Source organism: Nannospalax galili, unplaced genomic scaffold, assembly GCF_000622305.1.
Source record: "Nannospalax galili isolate Female #2095 unplaced genomic scaffold, S.galili_v1.0 scaffold309, whole genome shotgun sequence".
Lineage (NCBI taxonomy): Eukaryota > Metazoa > Chordata > Mammalia > Rodentia > Spalacidae > Nannospalax > Nannospalax galili.
Window position 1 is genome coordinate 521640 of NW_008359589.1, and position 16123 is coordinate 537762.

Below are 16123 nucleotides of genomic sequence, written 5' to 3' on the forward strand. Positions count from 1 at the left end.
GGGGCCTGCGCTCCGAAGAACGCGGGACGGCGGGGCCCGGCCGGGGGGGAATCGCCGGAGCCAGAAGTACCAGCCCGGGGGCGGCGGCCGCGTCACAGGCCCGTCTGTGTCCGGGGCTGGTCCTTAAAGGGGAGGGCTGGGGGTGGGACTTCGAGGGAGGCGTGGACATGGGGGAGGGGTCAGCCTTAAAGGGGAGGATGCCTAATGACTAGCGAGCAAAGGTACCCGGAGGGGACCATGGGAGGGAGGGTTGAGAGTCTGGGAAACAGGACGAAGAAACCCTAGTTCTTAACCAAGGTCATGCAAAGGTAAGTGGGAGGCAAAATAAAGTAGCTGAGTAATTCAAATAAAACCTACAGTTCTCCAGCTGTCTGGACCTAGGAGATGCATTTAGAAAGAATCCACCTAGATGCGACCTCTGGTGTGGGCTGGACTTACAGAGGCCATTCATCCTAGGAACAGGTATCGGGCATTAGTAAGGATTTCCTTAACTTGAACATTTTCCTGAGTTTTACATTTCTTTTCTCGTGAACTTACTGTTTTTCGGTAAAAATTTATTATCATGTAATCATGAATTTAGTAATTATGCATTTGAACATTTTTATGTCAATAAACTAAAAAATGACCCAAGGTGGAGAGAGGATGGGGTGCAGTGGCCCCTTGTAATCCCAGCAATGTGCAGATCACAAGTCAGAGGGGCCTACCTGAGCAACATAGACTGTATCTCAAAACACCAAAATAAATTAAAAGATGAGATTCTTGAGTTTCTAGGGCTTTCCCCACTGACTGATCCTGAAAGAACAAACCTTACACCTTCCTGGAAGATAAACCTATACCTTTGAGATGGACTCTGAATTCAGTGAGATAATGTAGCAAAGGAGAAGCTCTGGAGAATGGTTGGGGAGGGGACTGTAAATGAGATCAGTCCTTGAATGTACCACTGTAAAACATAGTTCTAAGCTGGGGTGGTGGCGCATGCCTTTAATTCCAGCACTTGGGAGGCAAAAGCAGGCGGATCTCTGTGAGTTCAAGGCCAGTTTGGTCTACATAGTGAGTTGCAGGACAGCTGGAGTTACAGGGAGACCCTGTCTCAAAAAGACCAAAAAACACGAAAGAAAGATACAGTTCTAGCACAAGTCTCTGAGGAAGAAGGGCCTAACTGGCCCTATAGCATAGCCAGGATACAGAAGGGTTTAACTGTCAGAGCAGTTGAAAATTGAGACAGAGGAACAAAATAGGTGAGAACACAGCTCTGGTTTAATTACTGATACCGAAAAATTAGAGAATGAAGCCCAACCCATGGCCACTCATGGTCCTTCATATGTCCCAACAAAACTCTGGTGAGAGCTGTCTCTTGACAGTCAGGCATGGTGGCACACACCTTTAACCCCGGAAAAAACAAAAGTAAAACAACTCTAGACAGAAGACAGCATCCTGAGAAAAGGGCCTTGGAGATTTAGCTCAGGAGTGAAAAGCACATTTGCTGGTGTCTCCTCCTTTGTTCACCTTTCCAGAAGATGCTTGTCCCACAGGAAGGCAGGAATGAAAAGATGAAGGATTTTAATCACCCTCCTAGGGTCCAGCAGGATTCACCATGGAACAAGGAGACAACTGGTCTCTTCAAGCAACACTTTGTTTAGTACTGTGCTCAAGGCTCTATGTTCAGCCCTGTGGTGGTGGGTGGTGAGTGGTGATAACCCAGTGAGGAAGAAACAATGGATGGGTCAATAGTGTGGCAGACATGAGCCTGGGAATGGAAAGCAGATGAACTCACTTCCCATCTGTAGCTGTGTGACTTCCTGCTAAAGGATGGAGCCAGTCAGGATTTCCCTGACTTTTCAAAGCCAAAGGCATCACCTAAGACCACAGAGATACAGGGACTGAAAAAAAGAAAACAGGGATGAGGAAGAGAAAAGCCTCGATGGCTCGGGTGGAAGGGGAGTCCCAGTCTGGACCGCTTCAGTTCTTCATTGCACATGTACACACACACACACATACACACACACACACACACACGGATGGTCTCCAGGACTTGCTATTGTTGGCATTCGGTGGTCACCTGCTTCTTTCCAAGAGTCTGGAAAGAGAATGAGCTCTCAGAGGCAGCAAGGCACAATGGGAGGAAAAACAAATTTAGAAATGAATGGGCAGAATCCAGTTGTCCAAGTACCTTGAGCAAGCCACTTTTAGCATCTCCTGTATATCTGGGAAAAAAGAAAAATCCTAACATCTCCTTTTAGGAGTGAGTAAGAATGAAAGGAGATGGTATCTATGAGAACTCTTCATAAAGCATACACTATAAATTCTCATACACTATTAAACATCACCAATACTCAAACATTGCTAGCTTCCTACTGCCTATGGACTTGTCCCTGATATCAAACTGCCTTCCTTGGTAAGGGGAATTCTGGGGCGTTGTCAAAACCTGAGATCTTAGGAATAATGGATCATAGAAACCCAGCAGGCCATTTCTCCTGGAGTTACAAAGGCCAGATACAGGACACCCAAGACATATATGCCATACACACAACACCCAGAAAATACAGTCATGTGAACACAGCCCAGAAGGACAAGGCTGTTGTGGAAAAGTATAAATGAGTAACCAATGAATAGCTGGGGAATGGACTGAACCACAGGAAAAGGTGCTGCACAAGAGATCCAGAGCCTTAAGCTCTCTTCTAACACTGCCTAGCCACGTGCCCTCAAAAGTCCCTTGCCTAGGGCTGGAGAGATGATGGTTCATCGGTTAGGAACACTGGCTGTTCTTGCAGAACACCCGAGTTCAAATCCCAGCACCTACAACTGGTGCAGTTGGCCACTAACAACTATCTGTAACTCCAGTTCGAGGAGATCCAATAGCCTTTTCTGTCTTCCACGGGCATTGCACGACACAGGTGCACTTACCTACATGCAGGCAATACACACATACACATAAAATAATAATAATAGTAATAATAATAATAATAAGCTGTTTTAAAAAAAGTCCCTTGCCTCTCAGTTCCTTCTTTCTTGTCTGTAAAATAGTGATAATAATATCTGCTCTTCCTACCTTGTAGAGCTATTACAAGGACAAAATGAAGTCCAAAGTCCTGCTTCTGTAACAACAAGCTCTCAGCCATCTCTAGTAAATTACATAAGCATTAAGGATGTAGGTCGGGTGTGGTGGCGCACACCTTTGTTCTCAGCACTCCAGAGGCAGAGGCAAGCAGATCTCTGAGTTCCAGGCCAGTTGGGGCCTACAGGAAGACCCTGTCAAAAAAAAAAAAAAAAGAAATATGTGTAAAAGCACTTCAAAAGTTGGAAGTCAAGCTGGTAGGTATAGCTTGGTAGTAAAATACATGCTTAGTGTGTGCAACGCCTGAGTTTGAGCCCCAACACAGCATTACAGAAAATGTTGAAAGTCTATGCAAACAGAAAGTACTATTTTTATTTACAAAGACGTATGATTTTCATTAACATGCAAACACATAAGCCATGTAATGTAGTATGCATGAAGAACCACAGATCTATAGGATTAGATCAGTCATAGTCCTGGATTCATGGCACACCCTTGTCATTGGCTCATACATCTATGTGTTTCTGCTTTTATTTAGTTATACTCATGTAATAATGCAATAAGCACCTGTGCACACACCACCCAAATAAAAACTAGGACTTTGACAATAGCATACATCTAAAGAGATGATTCCTCAGACTACCATGCAACCCATCCCTGTGTCTGTTACCCAAGACAAACATGATCCTGAATGCTGTGTTTACCTTTTCCCTCGTTTTCCCTTTCATACAATTCTAGTTCATGAAGACATGTTTAAAGGTATCTTTGAAAGCTAGATAGAGTGGTTCATGCCTATAATCTCAGGACTTTGGAGAATGGAGCAGAAAGATTGTTGCAAGGTTGAGTCACTCTAGGCTACATAGTTCCAAAGCAGCCTGGGCTATATAACAAGACTCTGTCTAAAATAAACCAAAATTAAATAAAGATATAAAAGATAAGAGAAGTATGTAGCTGGGTGTAGTGTGCTTTAATCCCAGTACACAGGAGGCAGAAGCAGATGAATCTCTGTGAGTTCAAGGCCAGCCTGGTCTACATATTGCGTTCCCGGCCAGTCAGAGTCTACATAGTGAGACCCTGTCTCAAAAAACAAAAAAACAGTGGGGCTGGAGAGATGGCTCAGCGGTTAAGAACACTGGTTGTTCTTGCAGAGGACCCAGGCTCAAATCCCAGAACCCACATGGCAGCTAACAACTGTCCATAACTCCAGTCCCAGAGGATCCAATAGCCTCTTCTGACCTCCACAGGCATTGCATGACACGGGTGTACTTACCTACATGCAGGCAATACACGCATACACATAAAATAAAAATAATAAATTTAAATTTTTTAATGAGGGGGAGGGGAGATAGCCAGGAGTTACTTTATCAGCAAGATGAGGTTAAAATAAGGACACTTGGTCATAGTAATGGTGATGACAAAAATGATAGGTGAGTGCTGATTTTGTGCCCAGTGACTGTTCAAGTCTCTACTTGGATTGTCTTGTTTAAATCTCATAAATATCTGTATCTGAGATTTCTAGTTGTCTTGGGCAATCAATGCCTATTTTATTTTCTTCCTCTTTGTTAGGAACAAAATTCCAATATTTATCTAAGTACCTATCTAAATAAAAAACTATATCTCCTAATTTCTCAGCTTCCATTACAACTGGTTGCATTTATGAGATTTAAGTTCTACTTGGGACTTGTAAATGAAAGGGATTTGAAGGAAAAAGCTAGGTCATTTCTTCCCCTCTCTTCTTTTCTCTTTCCTGATAACTAAAATGAAAATACTATGGCTAGAGGTTGGGTAGCCCTCTTAGATCATGGAAAATGGAGGCTACAAGTTGAGGGTGACAGAGGCAAAGGACAGAGGAGCCTGTATCCTGGTAAACACAGATCAATCCTAGCAGGCCTGAACCACTTACCTAGACCTGTATATAAAAGACAGGCCTTTAATCCCAGCACCATGGCCGGCAATATTCTAGATTTTCTATCACTCATAGCCAAACCTGTCCCATTATACAACCCTATGAAGTATGTACTATTATTCACAAATAATCTATTGTATAAATGAGAAACATGAGTTCTAGAGAAGTAACTTTCTCAAGGTCATTCTTCTAGCAAAGGACAGAACCAAGTTTTTCTAACCCAAAGTCTATATTCATGGTCTGTATATCAATCCTGGGGAGACATGCATTGACATATCCTTCTTGAAAGCTGTTTGAAGCATCCAGCAGAGGAGCACAGCTACTTATACATCAATAACCAAAGAATGAGCCTCCTATTTGATGGAACATTCAATTCTGATACACATGGAGGAGGTAAGGGACACTCTTCTAGCCAGTCAGATCAACAGAATCAACTCTGGCCATCTACAAGGTGACAGATGTCGCAGCCAAATTCCCCTCACATCCATTCACATATCCTTCTTGATTTCTAAAACATGGTTCTCCCATTCCTAAGCAGAAATGTCCGAAAGGAATATGATGTACCTCCCACTTCTGATCAACTTTTAATCTCCCCAACTTTTTTCCATCATGGCCTAAACTATAAGGCATAGGTCGATGTTGATTTTCATGTCTGGGTTACATTACAGGAACTGGTGACAATGTTTTTTTCTCCAAACATCCATCACGCTAAATTTACACCATCAAGGAGTAAAAGTTTCCTAATTTACTGTGTTGTCATATGATGATTGGATGGTACAGGGTGGGAATCCATACAGGACAGTTTCTTGGCATATTCAAACAGCTTCTCTGGCCAAAATAGAATCATCCACTGGCTGATGCAGGTGCACACAGGTGGACAGCTTTGTGTCTACTGCTAGAATGCAGATAGATCAGTCCTCAGAAAACTCACCTTTGCAAAAGACAATGACTTGATAGCAAAAGGAACTAGACCATCTTCAAGTCACAGGCCTGTATTTCTCAGATAAAATGAAAAGCTCTCCAGAGCAAAAAGTGACAAACATATAAGAATCATTAGTATTAATGATAATCATTAGTAATAAAATTTTCTGGCCCAGAAAGTAACTTCAAATTTTTAGTGTCAGTGGTCTCATCATCTTACATGGAAATCTTACCTCTCTGTCATGGTGCTAAGGGGTAAGACACAAAAAGAAATTCTACCCAAATCAAATGTTGGGCAATGCCTTCCCTGAGAATAGTCTAGGGGAGGAAGTGCTCTGCTCCCTGACAGGCAGTGACCTTGTCTGCGTTTCATCCTCTGAAAGTTGAAGCCACAGGGGGAAGCAGCCAGAGTAGCTGTGAAGAATGAGCAAGAAGGAAGTACCCAAAGAAGAGCAGAAACTTCTCCTCTGCACAGAAACAGACACAGCATAGACCCAAGGGACCACAAATGGGATGAAAGAAAACCACAGGGTGCCTAAGTCTAAATCCCACTACTTAGGATGGTAAGCATAGGGAAGAGAAGCCCAGCCTGTGATCCTGTACCAAAGGCTTGCCCTTCAGTTAGCCTGCAAAATATGTGTATGAGTTTTGCCTGCATGTATGTATGTGCACCTGGGTCAAGCAATGCCCACAGAGGCCCGAGAAGGTCCTCTGGAACTGGAGTTATAGACGGTTACTAGTCACCATGTGGGTGGGACTCAAACCCAGGTCCTCTGCAAGAACAGCCAGTACTCCTAACTGCTGAGCCATCTCTCCAGCCCTAGTTAGCCTGTATCTTGCACACTGTTTGCCATTGAGGTACATATACAGCCTAAACAATGAACTGGGTAAGGGAGCAATGAATGGGAAACTTGCTGTCCAGTAATATAAGCAGGGCAGGTCAATGAAAAGGATCCATAGAGCTTTGCCTGGTGATCTGGTGATGCCTGGTGGTGTTTTCCCTTTTCTTAAATAGAGGGAAACAGAAGAGTAGAAAAGATGGGGAAGAAGTATGTGACTGTTGTGGGTGGAAGTTTCCTAAGGGGATAATGATAAATGGCTTCACCCTAGAACATATTTTGAGGTATGGTGGAATCAAACCCAAGGGCTCAAATTCTAATTGCATCTCCATGTTTCCTTGTATAATGAAGATATATCATTCCCTTGATTCAACATAAGAACAATATTTTGAACTGTTCTTGGCACGTAATAGTTGGCCTCTATCAATGTGAACTGTTGCTACATGACCTGAGAATCATCTCATTCTGCTGGGGATTTAACTTAGTGGTATAGCACACATATAGCCCTAATGCTGAAGATTGTGCCTCACACATGTAATTCCAGCTCTCAGGAAGCTGAGGCAGGAGGATTACTTCAAGTTCAAGGCCAGTTGGGCTACATACTGAGCTCCAAGCCAGCATGGGCTAGAGAGAGGGGGTCGGTCGGAGTCTCCTGGAACTGGAGTTTCAGGTAGCTGCCATATGGGTGCTGGAAATCAAACCCAGGTCCTCTGGAAGAGCAGTCAGTGCTCTTAATCACTGAGCCATTCATTTCTCCAGCCCCTCTACCTTACTTTTTGAAACAAGGTATTCTAGTCTGCTTTCTGTTGCTATGATAAACAACATGACCAAAAGCATGGGGAGAAAAAGTTTATTTCATCTGACACTTTATAGTCCATCATTGAGGGAATTCAGGACAGGAAGTCAAAACAGGAACCATGGAGGAATGCTGTTTACTGGTTTGCTCTCTCTAGTTTATACTTAGCCATCTTTCCCATACAACCCAGGACCACCTGCCCCAGGGGTGGTACCCTGGGTTGGAGGTCTGAGCCCTCCAACATCAATCAACACAAGTCAATCTGATCTGGAAAATCCCTCAATTGAGACTCCCTTTTCCCAAGTGACTCTTTACTGTGTCAAGTTGACAATAAAAACCAACCGAGACACAAGGTCTCTCAGTGAACTTGGACCTCACCAATTTGGCTAGGCTGCCTAGCCAGTGAGCTCTGGGCATTACAGACACATGCTACTGTGCCCAGCTTTTAAAAAAAAAAAATAGGCGCTGAAGATCTGAACTCAGGTTCTCATGCTTTTGTAGCAAGAAGAAGCAAGCAAGCAACTGAGCTATTGCCCTAGCCCCTAAAATGTACCATTTTAACTGTTTTGCAATGCACAGTTCAGTGGCATTGAGTACATTCACTGTATAACCATCATTATCATTCATCTGCAGAACTCTTTTCATCTTGCAAAACTGAAATTCTAGGGACTAAGGAGAGATGGCTCGGTGGCTATGAGCATCTTCCGGAGGACCAAAGTTCAGTTCCCAGCACCCAAGTTTAAGAACTCACAACTTCCTGTAACTCCAGCTCCAAGGGGACCCAATACCCTCTTCTGGCCTCCATCTGTACTCATGTGCACATACCTACACATAGATTCACATACAAATCCATAGTTTTTTTTTTAATTAAGAAAAAAAAATGAAAGCTTATAACTGTTAGACAGTAGCTCCCTCCTACCAACATGCATGGAAAATAGTGGCAATTTCTGGCACCTAGGAGGATACGGGCTCTCCAGGGTGCTGACACCGGCCCCATTAGCTCCTATGTACAGAGGCAAACAATAGCGGGTATAGGCTGTTCCTGTGACCTCTTGGGTCCAGAGGTGCTTTTGATATCCATCACATAAAGAGTCATACCCTCTAGGCCTACAAAGATCACAGACTCATGCATCCTCCTCCCTCCTGGGCCATTGCAAACAGCACTGCAAACAGTCTGACCATCCTCTTTGGTGTAGTGCTTCACAGCTTTCTGCCATGAGGACCAAGGAAATTGCTAAATAGGAAGACCAACGAGCTTCCTATAATTAAGAAAAAAAAATGAAAGCTTATAACTGTTAGACAGTAGCTCCCTCCTACCAACATGCATGGAAAATAGTGGCAATTTCTGGCACCTAGGAGGATACGGGCTCTCCAGGGTGCTGACACCGGCCCCATTAGCTCCTATGTACAGAGGCAAACAATAGCGGGTATAGGCTGTTCCTGTGACCTCTTGGGTCCAGAGGTGCTTTTGATATCCATCACATAAAGAGTCATACCCTCTAGGCCTACAAAGATCACAGACTCATGCATCCTCCTCCCTCCTGGGCCATTGCAAACAGCACTGCAAACAGTCTGACCATCCTCTTTGGTGTAGTGCTTCACAGCTTTCTGCCATGAGGACCAAGGAAATTGCTAAATAGGAAGACCAACGAGCTTCCTAGAATGACATACTAGGTGTCTAGAAAACCATAGGAATATTTTCCTTCTTACCTTGATTTCCTTTTCTCCTTCCCTCCCTTCCTCTCTCCCTTGATTCCTCTTCCTTCTCCTCCTCCTCTTTCTTCTTCCCTTTTCTTCCTCTCTCTTTCTCTCTCTCTTTTTTGAAACCCTTATAGTACAAACATTCTTATAGTTCAAAATGCAAAGGCTCTGCCTTAATGTCAGGGGATCTGATCCTATACCCAGAACTCATGCATCTCAGAGCAAAACTTTCAACCAGGCCATGCCTCTTGAGTCATCCACATTAGGCCATCTATGGACAGGTACCAATCTCCAGCACAGCCTTTACTCTGGTCCTGGGAGCAGGTTTTTCTCCAAGGACCACAAGTCACAATGTCCTCCCGTGATCCTAAGGCCCTCCCAGTCTCAGTAAGAGAAGTGTTCCTGAGAATTTTCCTTTATGCAGGAACAAAAATGGAGAACGGCAGCCAAGGTAGAGGTTGAGCATGGAGCAGAGAGGAGAATAGGGAAGACCCTGAAAGAGAAGAGGTACGGAGGGTGCTAGGTTGGCTGTTCACTTTTGAGCCTGCTGATGCCAAAGCCCCTCTACTACAGGCCAAGAAGGGCTGGAGGAGAGCAAAACAGGCTATGGGAAGCCTATCCCCTGAGCCTTAGGAAGACCAGGACTATGTAAAGATGTTTCTTCATCTCACCATGTGACCACGGCTGCCTGGACCAGTGTGCCTACCCACATCACTGGTAAGGAATCTGGCTCTTGTTTACCATGAAGCAATGTGGTGTTTTACCTAACATAATGCCCTTCCTCCATCTTCCCAAAATGCTTGTGGAGGAGCCCAGGACCTGGGAAGGGGTGCCTACCCAAGGAAAATTGCTAAACAGGAAGACCAGTGAGCTTCCTGAACACCAGCCCAGGGGGCTTCCTTGCCAAGATAGAGAGCCTCGAGAGATTCTGACTTTCTCTGGCCTTCCTTGGCCAAGACATCTAGGGTTCAACTTCTTACAAAATTGGGAAAGAAGAGTTGAATGTGATACCGCCTATTGTATGCTCTGCTCTATGTCAAAAAATAGCTGGATTTAATAACAGAGCACAGTTCAATGGTTGAAGAACTCAGCTAGGATTCACAAGGCCCTTGGTTCCATCCCCATCACAATTAATTAATTAATTAGTTAATTAATTACTTAACAGAAGCCTGAGAATGTGGAATAACCCTGAGAATTATGTTCTGCTAACTTTGTATCTTCTCTAATGACTTGCAAAATGCCCATTACAAAATATGACACTTGTATTTTTGTTGGATGGATGAATTGGAGGATGGCTGATGGCAGACAGAAAGATAAATTAAAAAGGTCCTGATAATAGATCCCATTTACCCAGCAATCATTGTGATCCTGACCTGACTGTCTGTGGTTCCAAGTGCTGACTTAGTCAATGCCCCCCGCCAAAAAAAAAAAAAAATCACAAGATAGAAGTTACTGATAACTTTCCAGTGGTCCAGATTAGAAAACAGGCCCAGTGCATCTCTGCTACTTAAGTACGGGTTCTGAATGCAGGAGCTAGGACCTAACACTTGTCCTCTTAGCTAGCATGTTCTCCAAAGCTGGGAGCCAGCCATACAACTGCCACCATTTGGAGAAAAAAAGAGTCATACTAGAGCTTCTCTTCTTCAATCAATCTCCTTCTGCGGCCCTCATCCCCATCTCAACCCTGGGGGTGCTACTCTGGACCCTTAGTCTAGGCTCAGAAAAAAAAATAGTAGAGAAAATGAAACTGTCATTTTTCTCAGGTGTGCCGTGTATGTCATGTGTCAGTAATGTATTCCATGTACGCTGTGTGTTGTGTTCATTTTGCTGTGCTACATTATCTTATACTATATTATGTAATGTCATATTAAGAACACTTACCATGAGATCAACCCTCTTACCACATTTTGGAGTGTACTACAGCACACTCTTCTATGCCATCCCTTCTTCGTGCCTTTCCTTTTCCTCTCCCCTTTGCATTGCCTTCTCCTCTGGACATATTTGGAAGCATCCTCATGGTTTAACACATTTTAAAGTGTACTACACAACTTTATTGTTTACTCTAGGCTCTATTATACAGATCTCTAGGGTGCATTCAGTTTGTTTGCCTTAAACTTTGACTCATTGTTTATTTCCCTCCCCACTATTAAGTACTGGAACCCATCATCCTAGTCTTTGACTCTATGAATATGACTTTTTCAGAAACCTAATAGAAGTAGAATCTGAAGATTTTCTATTTCTTTCATAATTTACTCTACAAAAATGTCCTCAAAGTTTAGCCATGCTGGTACATAATTCAAATTTCCTTTTTAAGAAAAAGGTTGAGCTGGAGAGATGGCTCAGCAGACAAGAGTACTGGCTGCTCTTGCAGAGGACCTGGTTTCAATTCCCAGCACCCACATGGCAGCTAACAATTGCCAAACTCCAGTTTCACAGGATCCAATGCCCTCTTCTGATCTCCACAGTCATTGCATGACATGGGTGCACATACATACATTACACTCAGACATATAAAATAAAAATAAAGAAGGTGATATATATATATGTGTGTATATATATATATGTGTGTATATATATGCTATTAAGTACAATTCAACTTTTAAAAAATGTTTTATTTATTTATTTTTGGTCTTTTTGAGGCAGCATCTCCCTGTAGCCCCAGCTGGCCTGGAACTCACTATGTAAAACAGGCTGGCCTTGAACTCACAGAGATTCGCCTGCCTCTGTTCCCAAGTGCTGGGATCAAAGGCATGTGCCACTACACCCAGCCTTATTTATTTTTATTGTATGTGTATGAATGCATTGCCTGCATGTGTGTAAGTGCACCCATGTCATGCAGTGCATGCAGAGGTCAGAAGAGGGCATCAGATCCCCCGGAACTGGAGTGAGTTGGTTGTCAGCTACCGTGTGGATGCTGGGAATCAAATCATGCTCATCTGCAAGAGCAGTTAGTGCTCTTAGCCACTAAGCCATTTCACTAGTCCCATACCACCTTCTTTGAATTTTGTTTCATCTGTTTGTATGTCTTTAGATTGTTGCTACATCTTGGCTATTATGAATAGTGTTGTGATAAACATAGTGGTGATATTATGTTTCCCCAAACCAAGCTCTTGTTTTGAAAGCCATAAAAAAGCATGGAACAGAACCCAATGGCCCACACAGGTGAGATGCTCCCTCCTTCTCTTCTCTGCCACCCTTGATGCGTTTTCTCCTCTGCCCTCTGCATCTTCTGATTTGAACATGTTTTGAAACACCCTCCTGGTTTAGTAATTCCCACAACAGGTGTCTGTTCTTTTCTCCCTAGAAAGTTGAACTAACAAGGTACTATGAAAATCAGGTCATTTTCAGTTTCCAGTGTTTCCCAAAGGCCAGAAAACTACAAATGGAACCGTCAATTTTGGATAATAACATTGGCCCAGGTGCTCTGTTTTCTGACTACCGTTTATACACAATGAATTCCTGAAAAACACAAATATTTAACCAAGCAGTTTGTTGGGCAGCCAGGCCAGGAGAGAAAACGTAGCTCCCTGAAGAGAGAGGGAAGAAAGCCTCTGGCCTGTAGAATATGTGTCTGCTGTGGGAACAAAATAGTGGTGGGTGGCTCAGTCCTGACCTAGACAGGTAAGGTATGTGCCCAGGAGCCAATTAACTGTGCAATCAATCACAATCTTCTTATAGGCACAAGAAGCTCTCTAAGAAATAGGGAAGAAACTAGTAGGGAAGTACCCAGAGGGTATCACGGGAAGTAGGAAGGAAGGGTGTTACGATAATATTGGAAGATACAGAAGGTTCTGAAAACTATGCAAAGATATGCCTGTGACACCCACATCCCTGCGCCCCCACGTCCCCGCGCCCCCACATCCCCACACTGGACGTTGCTACAGCCTGTAACTGGGTTATAATTTTCTTTGGCTTCTTTGCCCTTAGGTCCAGCTGAGGAGATGGGACATTTATCACTCGGAGGTTTCACTTCCTGCTTTCTCATCCTGAAAGCATAGTCATCATCCTAATGACGGTAATTCCATAGCTCGCCTCTGCCCTCTGTTTACCTGTGGCCTCTCAGAAGTATATGACATATAAGTGGGAGGGAGGGAATACAGCATATCTACTTTGTCAATCCAAGCTCAGGACAGAGGACAGGAGTCAGCAGTGGAAATTATTAAGCTTTCTTCTTCAAAAGGAGGAATCCAAATAACCTAGTAGCTCCCTAAATGGCTATTCTCACCAGAGGCATTTGTAAATCCCTTCTTCTAAGGGCTTCCACAAATAAATCCTTCCCCAAATCTTTGATTCTTCCAGTTGGCCCCTAGTCAAGGTAATTTTTGGAATTAGAGGTCCATAAATTCAAGCTAACATCCCAAAATTGCCTACTGAGGCAGAAGGGGGGGGGGTTATACCCAAGAAGGGTATTTACAGCTCTAAGGGAACTTGAAAAGTTGTTAGGGAAAACCACAGCTATTTCTGCCAAGGAAAAAAGTATGCAGTTGCTACCAGCTTCCAATCCTCGGAGAGTTTTCCTCTTCCCAGGGAGCCGAAACCTTGATAGCAATGGTGGCACAATCTTCTTTAGACAATGCCTACCTTGGTGGGGGGCGGTCTGTGGAGATGGGGAGGGATGGAAAGAGCAGATGGTTTAAGAGTCCTTTTGAAATGAATAATAGGCTCACTAGAATCAACGGAAAGAGTCTTTGGGTTGAAAAACAACAAACAAACAAACAAACAACATCCTCTCAGACACAAAGATATACACTACTCAGATACTTTGAAGCATTCTCCAGCTATATAAGGAAACAGGGAGGATGCAATATCACACATTTATTCATTGTGTAATGATATTTGTTGGATTTTGTTTTCTTCAAAGGACAATCCAGCCTGGAGCTGGATTGGCAGTTTAAAAATCTGAATAAAAAAGTTAACAGACCAGGGCTGGAGAGATGGCTCAGCAGTTAAGCGCACTGACTGCTCTTGCAGAGGACCCGGGTTCGATTCCCAGCACCCACATGGTGGCTGGGAACCGTCCTTAACTCCAGTTCCAGGGGAATCCAAAGCCCTCTTCTGACCTCCACGGCATTGCACAACATGGGTGCACTCACATACATGCAGGCAATACACTCATTCACATAAAATAAAAATAATAAATAAGAAGCCAGGCTTGGTGGCGCACACCTGTAGTCCCAGGCCTTGGGAGGCAAAGGCAGGCGGATCTCTGTGAGTTCAAGGCCAGCCTGGTCTACATTGTGAGTTCCAGGACAGCTGGGGCTGCAGGGAGACCCTGTCTCAAAAAGACCAAAAATACATATTTTTTTATTATTATAAATATAATTATATTAAAATTTATTATAAATTATTATAAATATAATATAAATATTTTTTAAAGAAGTTAACAGTGACCCTGTGAATAATCAACCTCATATTATCAGAGTTGAATCAGTACAGGGAGTGAATTGATGATGTTGAACTTTTTTTTTTTTTTTGAGACAAGTTCTCACTGTCTGGTTCTGGTGGGCCTGGAACTCATAATGTACAACAGGTTGGCTTCAAACTCACAAAGATTGGACTGCCTCTGCCTCCTGAGTACTGGAACTAAAAGTGTGTGCCACCACACCCAGCTGATAGTGAACTTTTATATTGCATTCATTATGCCTCAGATATGGTACTAAGTACTTTCCACGTATATGTTCACTGAGCAACTCTGAAACAGATGACTACTAAAGTGATAGTATCATTCCTATCCTTTCTGAATTCATATTCATCAATGCATTCATTCCCTTGATTTCTTAGCGTCTCTGAACCTGTACAAAGATTGAGTTTCTTAGTCCCTCCCTTCTTCTCAGAGCCAGTTACCAAATTTGGAAGACCCAGTGCAAGGTGAAAATGCACCTTTGATTGTGGTTGCTCCCTGATGTACTAGTCAAGGCCACTGTTGTAGGATCTTAAAATGTGGCTCAGACTCCCAGGCTAGCCTTGAACTCTCAGTCTTCAATCCTCCTGTTTCAACCTCCTAAGTGTTAAGATTACATGGGCCAACATACCCTGATAAGGTGATGACTCTTTCAAACAATCTCAAAACCAGATCTGATAGTGCAGGCCTTTAATTCCAGTTACTCTGGAGGCTGAGACAGGGGGACTGAAAGTTCAAGGCCTGCCTGAGCCAAAGAGTAAGTTCAAGACCAGTCTACGTGACTCGGTGAGATTTTTTTCCTAAAATAGAAAGTAAAAGGGGGGGTGCTGGGGATATAGCTCAGCAGTAAGTACTTGCCTAGTGTGTGTAAGGTTCTAGGTTCAATCTCCAGCACTGCAAAAGAACAAAAATAAAAAATTAATCTTGATGATTTAAACAAACTAGTTACTTTTTTCACGGGAGTAGATTTGGGAAGTCAGGTCTCTGTCTCTCTGGCTGAAACCCAGCCTAAAAGCCTTCCAAGCAAGAAACACCCACTAACTCTCTCCATAGCTTTTCACGGTTACTATCATCCATTGCTATCAGGGAGCACATCTTCCCAATGTTTCCAGTCTGTCCACTCTGATATTAGTATGAGACAGAGCTCCAGATGGCATTCTTTCCCCCCTAGAATGTAGATATACTATCCTCCGGAACTTGGCAAGCTGTAGTCCAGAAGGTGTACTGATGGAAAAGAAGAAATATTTGCAAAGGATTTATTGCATAAGTACCCAGCAGGCACAAACCTGAGGCATCAATGGGTGACTGGTAGTGGAGTACTGACCCTGGAGAAATGACAGCCTAGGAGGGAAAAGGTCCTAAAAAAATAACTGACAAATCTCAAGTACAACAAGTATCATGAAGGTTAGAAAAAATGGGGTTGAAAACAAGAAATCTAGTTATCATAGGAATCTGCTCCAAGGAAGGAAAGGGGGTGGTTTTTAAATACGTAACTGGCAACATT